Raw genomic sequence first — 10,500 nt, 5'->3', positions numbered from 1 at the left:
ATTTTATATAGAAATAAAAAAGTACACTTAATTTGCAAGTTATAATTAACATAATCACGCTCTCATAGCCCACTTGTAAAGTGACCATTTCGTTTTCCCTCTTCAAACATGACTGCACCGTCTCAGGAAAGCGCGCTGATATAATACCAGGAGAGAGGGAGGGAAAAGGGGGCAGAAGGAAAAAGAGGAGAGGTAGTGTGTCTGCTCTCCGAAAGGGAGGAGTCAGACACAGGGAAAGGGCAGCTGGGGCTCTACAAATCAAATCTTCTTTCCCCGAGAAACTGCGTTATGCTCTTTACAGCGATAAACGTATAGAAGTTTCACGAGTCGCTGTACCTACTTTTGTGCTTAGACTTAAGGTATGGGCAAAAAGACAGGGCGCTAGTCCAGTTCAGTACTGGGCTGCTTCTGCAAAGCGCACATAGGACAGAGAGAAGACGAGGGAAAAAAAGAAAAAAGTCCGCAAAACAGTTTTTGGAGTTTCAAGTGAAGAAGCCAAGAGTCTGTCTGCAACAAGCATCTGCAAGCGAGCGAGAAGAAAGTCTTACGAGGAGAGGACAGAAAAGTTTCAAAACAGCTGAACTAGTAAGTGGAAGTAGGCTATGTACAGTTTTGGTCAGCCTCGTTGGTTCCATGAAGTTTTGCAAACCGAAGAAGAGGGGGGAAGAGTCATGAAAAATGTGAAATGCGATACCCCTTCCAGTCTGGTGCAAATGATTAGCCTACATGAAATATAGGACAACGGCACGAAACCACCATTGGCAGCGGTCGGTGGCTGTTTATTAGTTTTTTTGCTTTATAGAAAGTTCGGGAGAGCCGTTTGACAAACTTTGCAACTTAGCTATTGTCAAACTATTGGTCTGTTTTTTTTTTGTTTTTTTTTTTTTGTTTTTTTGAAAATGTCTATTTGATTTATGCTTGTCACATTGATAAGTAGGCCTAGCTTATCTGTAAATAACTAGACCCATCAAAGTGCAACTGTTTTCAGGGCAATGTGTCCTTGCAATATTTTTATATAGCCTATTCTCAAGTTAATTTTTATTGGATATAGTTCTGAAGAAAAGTTCGGGGTCCCACATAAGCGTTCTTTTTCCCAAAGAACAGAAAGCAGAACGTCATATTGTTAAAAATAAATAAAATAGAATTGTGGTAGAAAAAATAAATAAATGTGTCTCTTTGATGTAGGCTAATAGGCGATCAAACGTTTTAAAATAATTATGTGCGATGGTAGGCCTAATAGCTATGTGAAGTATAGGCTAATCTATTTACGTGGAATGTGTTTTAAAATGGAACAAGTCAAAATGAAAAAACTTGTGTTTATTTGCTGCATTTTTTTCGCAAATAAAATCAAAGTTTCAGCCTGCAGTGATATACTGCATGTTCATTTCTATTTTATATTCACTTATATATCACTTATATATAAACATATCTGGAGACTGTTAAAATCGACTATAGCTAAATTACATAAATTATTGCGATATTAAATAGACAGAAACAAACATTTCATGTGAATGATGATTTTATTTTTTTTATTTATTTATTTTTTTTTTTTAAGAAGTGTGACAATCATTATCTAGTAGCTAATATGCTTTCGGCTCTCCATAGGGATAAAAATGCTAGGTTAGTCGCCTAAGTGAAATAATTGCGATATGTTTTATTTTAAAAGCCCAATGCTAATTAATAGCCAATATGTTATTAATGGGAATTATCACTATTTACCGTTTGGATGTTGTGTAAAGTTTTTGAGTCACAGCCTACATATTTGCTTTTAACTTTTTAAAACTTTCCACACACTGATGCCACGAAAGACATGTTAGTTTGTAGAGGAAGCTTAACATCCGTGTCCCGCCAAACCTCTCCTGACACCTGCGCGCGATGACAACTGAGGACAGAATCTCACATTTAAATTCAAAATTCACAGTTCAGTTAAACGTTTTGTCACACTTTGACCGTTTATGTTACCATTTTAGTGCAAGGTTGTACGGATTAATTGTAGCTAATGTATTTACATGATTTGTAAAGCTATGAGACCTATAGCCTAATTAATTACAACATGCATTTAAATTGTAAAGTGAACTCTTGACGATTTTGTGGCCATCAAACGCAAAGAGGTCTGCCTATATTGCGTGTTTGAGGTTTGCTTTTCTTCTCTTTTTTCATTTTATTTGTTACTTTATTGCATTTGCCTTTAATGTAAAATAGTTGTTTCTAGTGAATTGTCTCTATTAAAATCTGTGTATATATAGTTGACCCAAGGCTGTAGTCAGCACAAAAGTGTAACATTTTTTCATGTTAAATGTAATCAATAATTTATTATATGAAACTCTTTGTAATATGTCAGTTTTGGCTGTCCGGTGATCTATGAATTTGCATGCATGTCAAACAGAATAGAGAAATATGTCAAACAATCTGTAATCTGTTTTTCATGACAAATTTACCAGTATAGGCCATAACATTGTTTATTTGTGCATTTTTTTTTCAGCCTGTACTCAATGTTGTTATGAAATAAGCATTTATTCGAGTTCATCAATTCAAGCTCTGTGATGATAATAAGTCATTGTTCTCTAAAAAGACACAGACCTGCGATTAGAAAGAAATCCACAGCATGAGTTTTTCAAGTCAGTGTTTATCTTACGCGTCAATGTTTTGGGAACAAATTTGTACCTTGCTTTAAAAAGAAAAAATAAATTGTTTAAAAAATAAATGATAAACTAGATTTTATTGTTAATTCAAAAAGGAATTAATAAAAAAGCTTAATTTTATATATTAATTTTTGGTTTAAAATAAAAAAAATAGATTTTGTTATTTGAATTTGAATTTGAGCTTTGGAAATATCCTAAATTTAAATGTTTATTGTTGCATTTGCTCAGTATGCATTAATGACTTAATAAAATCGGTAGAAGGTTTATACTATTATCAAAAATAATCCAATACATATTTGCATGCAATTCTTTGATCAAACAGGTGTTATTTAGCAAAAAAACACTTGCCTAATCGTGATTTATTTACTCTCACTAGTGAGCAGAGTAGAACAGATTAAAAAAAAAAAGTTCATCTGATTTTATCACACTTCATATATGCAATGCTGCATTTCAGAACAGAAGGTTAGCGGGTCACTCTCGCCTTTTCTTGCCCACTGTACTGAGCACACTGTGTCACCAGCTAATATTAACAAGTGGAGATGACATACGATTATCCTCAATGTCAACCCAACCCCTCCTTCCACTTACTGCATGTGCATAAAACCCTCAGATTAGGCCCGACGTTAGAGAGGGATGCCTGCACCCTTCACCCTCAGGGTGCTTTAGCATCCTAAAGGAACTCTACCTGTCATTAGGTGCATGTGGGAATGAGATGACTAACAGGGGGGCATTGAGATGCTAATGTGGGTTTGAATAGCACTGTGCTTATTGTCCAAACCAATAAGGAACAAATGAATGGGAAATTTGTGTGTCTCTGCAAGGCTGATAGCAGATTGCAATCCTGGAAGTGCTCTCAGGAGCTTTTTTTTATGCTGTGGTTTGTGGTGCAGCATTAAAGAGTTTTTTTTTTGCTAGTCTGAAGTCTCTGAATCCAGGTCGGGTTGATTTATTTTAGGTAGAGGGATTTGTTATGATAGATCTGTAGCAGCATGAAGTGACAATTAGGCTTTTTGCTCAAAATTGTATCAGTAGATTATATCAAGAAAATTATATCAAGAATCTAGCTCCCTGACCTGTTGTCAGATTTGTATATCTTTGAGTAAAACACATTTCCCCCCCTCTAAATATCGGATGTATTTGGCCATGTTTAACATTTTTGACCCTAACAAGCAGCACCTGATCTAAAATTACCCGTAAACCTTTGTTGTGTGGTACTGTGGTGCTCTGCTTCCACAAACCAGTACTTTCAACTGAAACCTCTCACTTTGATGATTCTCAACTTTGATACGTTCAACATCAAATAAAATGGACACAAAGAGCAAGAAAGAGGAAAGGAAAACAAGTGAAAGCGAGTAATTGAGAAAAAGAGGCGATGCTCTCGAGCTTTGGGCCGCGTCGGATCAGAAGTTGAGCGGTTGTGGAAAAGTAGAGACACGTCAAAAGCGTTCGTCTATATTTGTGTCTCAGTGGAGGGGGTCTCTTGCTTTTTGTAGGGGGCTTGCTCTCAAGCTCTCCCTCTTTCCTTTTCTCTTCACCCCCTTCTAATCCCCAGGCCCAGTCATCCCTTCAGGGCATGCCTCAGATCTGCCTCTATGTCAGGACGACCCCTTCCTTCTCTTCTTTCTGTTGCCCTTTCTCTCTTACTTTTTGCTTTATCTCCATTACCATTTTATCTTTTTATATTTCACACTTCACACTCTCTTCATATATATATATATATATATATATATATATATATATATGTATATATGAAGAGTTCAGATGCAAAAGCCTCTAAATGCCATTTAAAATTTTAAAATCAAGCTTGTATATTTAAGTTCAGTAATTTCACTTAAATGACGATTAATAGGTAATCTTCATTGCCATGTAAATGAAATTACTGAACTTAAATATACAAGCTTGATAAAAATGATCATTTTAGAAGAAAATTTCAAATGGCACTTATAGGCTTTTGAATCTGAACTCTTCATATATATATATATATATATATATACAGTATATGGTGCCTCTGAAAATATATGGACTTGTTTGGATACTTTAGCCACACATAAATGTAGAAAATTTATGAATATCATTTTGTATAATAAGATACAAAATATCACACCTTTTCTCCAAACTAACTACACTTTTCAAATCCATTTTCCCCCAATTATTTTTAATCAATTGGTCAAGCATAAAGCCATTTTTACTCTAGTTCATAGATGTGTTTGTGTGTGTCATGGATATAGCTAATGTTTTATTTTCTCAAGTAGGTAGCTGCAAACAAAACTCATTGTGTGTTGGTTCTTGGTTTAGCTCTTTAATTTGCCATCTGTAAAACCATATGTAAACCTGTGAAGTGCAGCAACAAGAGAACTAAGTAGGTACATCCCCATTTGGTGGCAGGGTGTGTTAAGGAGTTGTGACAGAGTGGTTGTGTGTGAATGGTTTTGTCTTTGATGAAGTATTTTGAACAAAAGTGAAAACACCCAAACACACACATGAGGGGGCAGATAACATGGTCCTTCCATGTGATCGATGTCTTGTCCTGAGATTTTTAGGCATTTCAGATATTAATTAATGAATATATAAATAAATGAAAATACAATGAAGCAAATATTAACTGTAAAATGTAAACTATATAAATACTTGAAAAAAAGAACATGGTTAAGATTTTTAGAGCATTTCATTCTTTCACAAAGACTTCAAAAAATTAAACATAAACCATTTAAATGTATCAAAAATAAATAAAAAATCAAAGAATAATTAAATATTAATAAATCATATTAAATTGTATTATAATTTTTTTTAAATATAAGAAAAAAAAACGACAATTTGAATGACTTAACCTTCAACCCTAAGCAACCCTTAATATCAGATTCATAAGTAGAAAGATAAAAACAGTCTGCCAGGGCATGTGTTCTCCTCACATCCGTAAGTATAGCTCCTCTCTTGTTTGCCTCTTCTTCCTTATGTTTATACTCTGCCTAATTTGAGAACTATAAAAATAAATGTCAAACCTTTGCTTCCCTATTCCCTGAGATAAATAATGTCCCTATTTACAAAAACAAAAGAGGAGACTTAACTATATGAGCAAATTTCAGGCAGGCCTGAAAGACTCCCGCATTGTCATCATAGCATCTGAAGACTAATCGCTTTTTATTATGCAAAGTGTGCTGGTTTTAAGGGCCAGGGCATAGATGGAGTGAGAGGGAGAAGGTGAGTGGTGTGTGTGTGCGTGTGTGTGTGTGTGTGTGTGTGTGTGTGGGGGGGGGGGTGCTTTGTTTTAACAATACTCCACAGGGAACTTTGAAGGGGAGGCTAGGTCTATTGGAGGGGTCTCTCTCCCGCTGAACAAAGACCAGTTCCTTCTAAGCAAAAAGAAGGGGAGGGGATGGAGGTGAAAGTTTTACAGACTAGTTCCCTCAATGAGATTTTGGAGTGGAGGGGAGCAGAAAGGAGGTAGAGAACTGGGTCTAAGGAGTCCTTGGTTGTTTATAACGATAATGTGTCACACTGTTAATTACCATTATGACACACCAACACTCCAAGGGACAAGGGAGGAGAAGGAACACAGGATAGGATTAGCGGTATGATGGTATGTTGTGTGACAGATGAAGTGTCAACCAGGATAGATTTTGTTAGACTGTGCCTATTTTTACACATGAGTGAAAAAAAAATAAAAAATAAATAATAATAATAATAATAATAATATGACATTACCATGCAAATGTTCTCAAACTGAGTTGACTTTAGTTGTTTACGATTGCTGAGCAACATCGCAAGTTGTGTTAATATAGCCTAATGACACTGATCTGCATTTTACAATGACTTTGAATGTGGCTCAACATTTATATTATTCATTTTTTAATTGTAGTAGTTTTGTTTTGAATTCAGGTATTATACAATGTAAAGCTGTTTTTATTTGCAGTGACACCAGACTTATATTTTGTTTGCGTCCTATAAATTTATATAAACTAATATATAATCATGTTATTTGATTTTTTTCTCATACTGCCCTACCCTAATAGAGGCAAACATTTAGAAAGAAACAGCAGGATAAATGTGCACATGGCCTGTAAAGGAGTTTTTGCCAAACCACTTTAGACGGCTGTTTTTATCGAAAAAGGGCTTGCTTGAGAAATACATCTTATTCTTGTAGGAGGACAAGGTTAGACTATGAAATGTATTATTCAGTCACACTCACACACACACACACACACATAATCGGACTCTTTAGGTTGCCGGCTGCTCATGGCGGACACTGAGCGTGCCGTGTGCTGTAGTAAAGGCTCATCCAGCAGCCACGGTTAAGAGAGAAAGGTCCCATTTGTCAAAGGTGCTCGAGAGCACTCCCCCTCTCTCGCTGCCCCGCAGTTTGGCGGCTACTTGCCGAAGTCATTGTCTGAGAAGAGGCAGGACATTACTCACTGCTGAGGGAAGGAGAAAGAGATTTGGGGCCCTGGGCACCCGGACTGACCGGGTTTATGAATGGGGAATTAGGTTTGCATACTGTGAGTTAGTTACTGTGACAGCAGAGCCCTTTAGACTTGAACTTGACTGGGCTGATGTCCACCATATGAGGAACAGAAAGAGAGGAAAACAAATAGTGGGGTGGGGGGGTTGATGTTAGCACATTTGCTGTCTTGTGCTGTGTAGTGAATGATGACTCTAAAATGTCCAAAGGTTATATATTGTATAAGATTTAGTGTATGTTCACAATGTAATAGAGTTCACAAGAGTTCAGGTTACTCACGATGTGGATGCTGCAAGATGTTAGCTTTTTGGTGGGAAAATGTGGTGAAAAAGAAGAATGCAAAGTGGAAGAGAAGAAGGAAAGTGTCGAGACTGTTCGGAAGGCTGCAGAAAAGGAAAAGATGGTAGAGAAAGGAGGAGAGAGAGAGTTAAAGAGAGAAAGAATTGAGCGGGAGTGTTTTTTCCTCTCAGAGCTCAGTGTAAGCTCATGTCTACCTCCCAAAGCTGCGTTCACAAAGAGATTTACAAGACAGGTCTCTACCGCCCTGCATTTCAAGTGTGTGTGTCTGTGTATGTTAGTCTTCCAACCTGTGTGAGTTATTTCATGCATAGAAAGTGCATGTGAACTGAACACTAAAGATTTTCACATGCATGTTTCATATACAGTATTTCAGTATTTGCGCTGGCAGTTTATACAATTTCAGCAATGTTTACAATATCAGTATGTACAGTAATATGTGTTTTATTTGGGCAATGGGATACCTGGCACAGGCCTACTGATATACTTTTAATAGATTTGAATGTGTCCTCACACAAAAGCTTGAAAAACCTTCAGATGCCTGGAAATGTGTGTGTGCGTTTGCCGTGCATCATGTGTCAGCACTGTATTCAGGGGTACTTCCACATACTAAGGGGGCTCCTTAGCTTTTAGAATTATTTATGTTGTTTGGCTTTTTGTGCTATAGTCAAAGTATTTGTCTCCTCCTATTAGCAACTCATCCCACCAAAATCCCCCTCTACTACTTTGTTGATAATGTCTTGATGGTTCACATTTGCAGCCTGTTGTTAATCATGCAAGTGTTTTGCTTGTAAATAAAAATGATCAGTGAAGGCTTGATGTGGTTCACACATCCTAAATAAATATTTTTAATGGCTATCACGTTTTCAGATGTCTTGCGTAACTGCAATTATCCTTCTGCAAGTTACACCACATTTAAAAGAAACAATTTTGGTTCTGTACAATTGTGTTGCTTGACAGAGTCTGGACTGTGCTGTCGAATAATTTAAGAAAAATTGCATTACTGTAAAGCAATATTTGTTACTTGAGTACAAATCGGCTGTTTACTCTGTTAAAACCAATTGTCTCTCATCTATATAATTTTGATAAAAGTCTAAAATCTAAAAAACATAGTCTATCTAAAAATCTAATCTAAAAAACTAGATCAAATTTTCAATAGATAAAAAATTTTAAAGGGTTAGTTCACCCAACAATGAAAGTTTTCTTTTTCTTTAAAAATTTTATTAAAAAAAAAAGTTATATTAAAAAAAATAAATGGTAAATGGACTGCATTTATATAGCGCTTTCATAGACCTAATGGCCACCAAAGCGCTTTACATATTGCCTCACATTCACCCATTCACACACACATTCATACACCGACGGCGGTGACAGCCATGCAAGGCGCCAGCCAGCTCGTCGGGAGCAGCTGGGGTTAGGTGTCTTGCTCATGGACACCTCGACACTTGGTCAGGTGGAACCGAGGATTGAACCACCAACCCTTCGGTTTGTAGACAACCCACATGAACCACTGCGCCACTGCCGCCCCTATATATTAAAAAAAATATCCTGGTTCTTGGTTCTCCAGGCTTTATAATGCGAGTGAATGGTACTTTTTTAAGCCCAATGTAATGCATATGGGGTCCAGGGTTTTTTTTATAAAGGCCTTCTGAAGCGAAGTGGTTTTTGCAAGAAAAAAATCCATAATTAAAACTTTATGAATTGTAATTACTAGCCTCCGGTAATGTCCGTCCTCACTGTCATTATATGAACACAACTTGCGATGTTGCTCAGCAACCATAAACATCTAAAGACAACTGAACTTGTTTGGAAACATTTGCATGGTAATGTTTTGCTCTATCCTCTGCTCTACTGTGTACGTCAATACATCATACGCAGGGTCAGAGGTCACTCTTTGGCCGGAACTCGACCGGAAGGCAGTCATAATAGTTTACAAAAATGCATTGCTTCGCTTCAGAAGGCTCTGTTAACCCCCTAGAGGCGTGTGGATTACTTTTATGATGGGCTTCAAAAAACACGGTATTCTCCTCCATTATAATGCTTGGAAGAGCTAGGATATTTTTTTGATATAACTCTGATTGTGTTTGTCTAAAAGAACAAAGTCATATACATCTAGGATGGCTTTTGGGTGAGTAAATTATGGGATAATATTTGGGTGAACTAACCCTTAAATAAACACATTTATTATTTATTTAAATTATGTAATAATACATGTATAAAAATGAAGGAAATAAAAGAATAAAAAAAGAATAAAAATGATTAATTTGTGTGCATAGTTATGGAAAATGTTACTTGTTATTTTTACTATTTTATATGTTTATATTTTTTATTTGATATTTTTTTTAACTAAATTGTGACTTTGGGCAACTAACTTGTTATAAATGTGATATATAAATGAAAGAAAGAAAGAAAGAAAGAAAGAAAGAAAGAAAGAAAGAAAGAAAGAAAGAAAGAAAGAAAGAAAGAAAGAAAGAAAGAAAGAAAGAAAAAGAATTATATGATTTTTTCCTTCATGGTGAGGGAGGAAAGGCCTAAATGCCGGATAAAATTTGCCTGCTGGTTAAACACTGGGCATCCCTGGAAGTGGCATATGTTAATGGTGTAGATATTGGAAGTGTGTTTATATGATTAGCGGGTGAGAGGTCGAGATGAGAGTTGAGCCAGAGTGATTTGTCTTCTCACACAGCAAAAGGAGATCAATGCAAAGTGCCTCTCGCCTGCTCAACAAGCCAAGTAAACTCATTAACTCGCTGAGACCTGTCCCTGGTTTTACATACATACACACACACAAACGTGGCAAATCAGTGAAATTACATGTGTGAGATTAGGTTAACGTTTTAATGAGTGTGAGTGGGGTGTCTGTGAATTTTTTAATTTGATTGTGTCAAAGTGTGTGTGGAGACAGTGGTTTAAATGTGTGTGTTTAAGGGATAGTTGGGATTAATGGGTTTCTATCATTGCACAAATGTTTTGCACACCAGTCAGTGATTCATTGAGTAATTAGTCAGTTGTGAACTGCTTGGTAACTTCATGTTTAAAAGTGCATGTACAGAGGCTGGTGTTCACGAGTTAAAGGCACACTATGCAAGAATTGTACCTTAATAT

The 10,500-nt window shown here is 36.3% G+C and overlaps 1 protein-coding gene across 1 annotated transcript in view; it reads left to right on the top strand.

Annotated features, from left to right (window-relative positions):
- The first annotated feature begins 204 nt into the window (after positions 1-204).
- The window catches only part of gli3 (GLI family zinc finger 3), a 310,179-nt gene continuing 299,883 nt past the window's right edge, over positions 205-10,500 (top strand). The window contains exon 1 of the mRNA XM_039666425.2: positions 205-585. The gene's annotated coding sequence lies outside the window, so the exon portion shown is untranslated. The remainder of the gene's footprint in view (positions 586-10,500) is intronic.

The sequence above is a fragment of the Pimephales promelas genome, chromosome 22 (assembly GCF_988280905.1).
Source record: "Pimephales promelas chromosome 22, fPimPro1.hap1.1, whole genome shotgun sequence".
Taxonomy (NCBI): domain Eukaryota; kingdom Metazoa; phylum Chordata; class Actinopteri; order Cypriniformes; family Leuciscidae; genus Pimephales; species Pimephales promelas.
The sequence above is the reverse complement of the archived record's forward strand: the minus strand, read 5'-3'. Positions and strand labels throughout refer to the sequence as shown.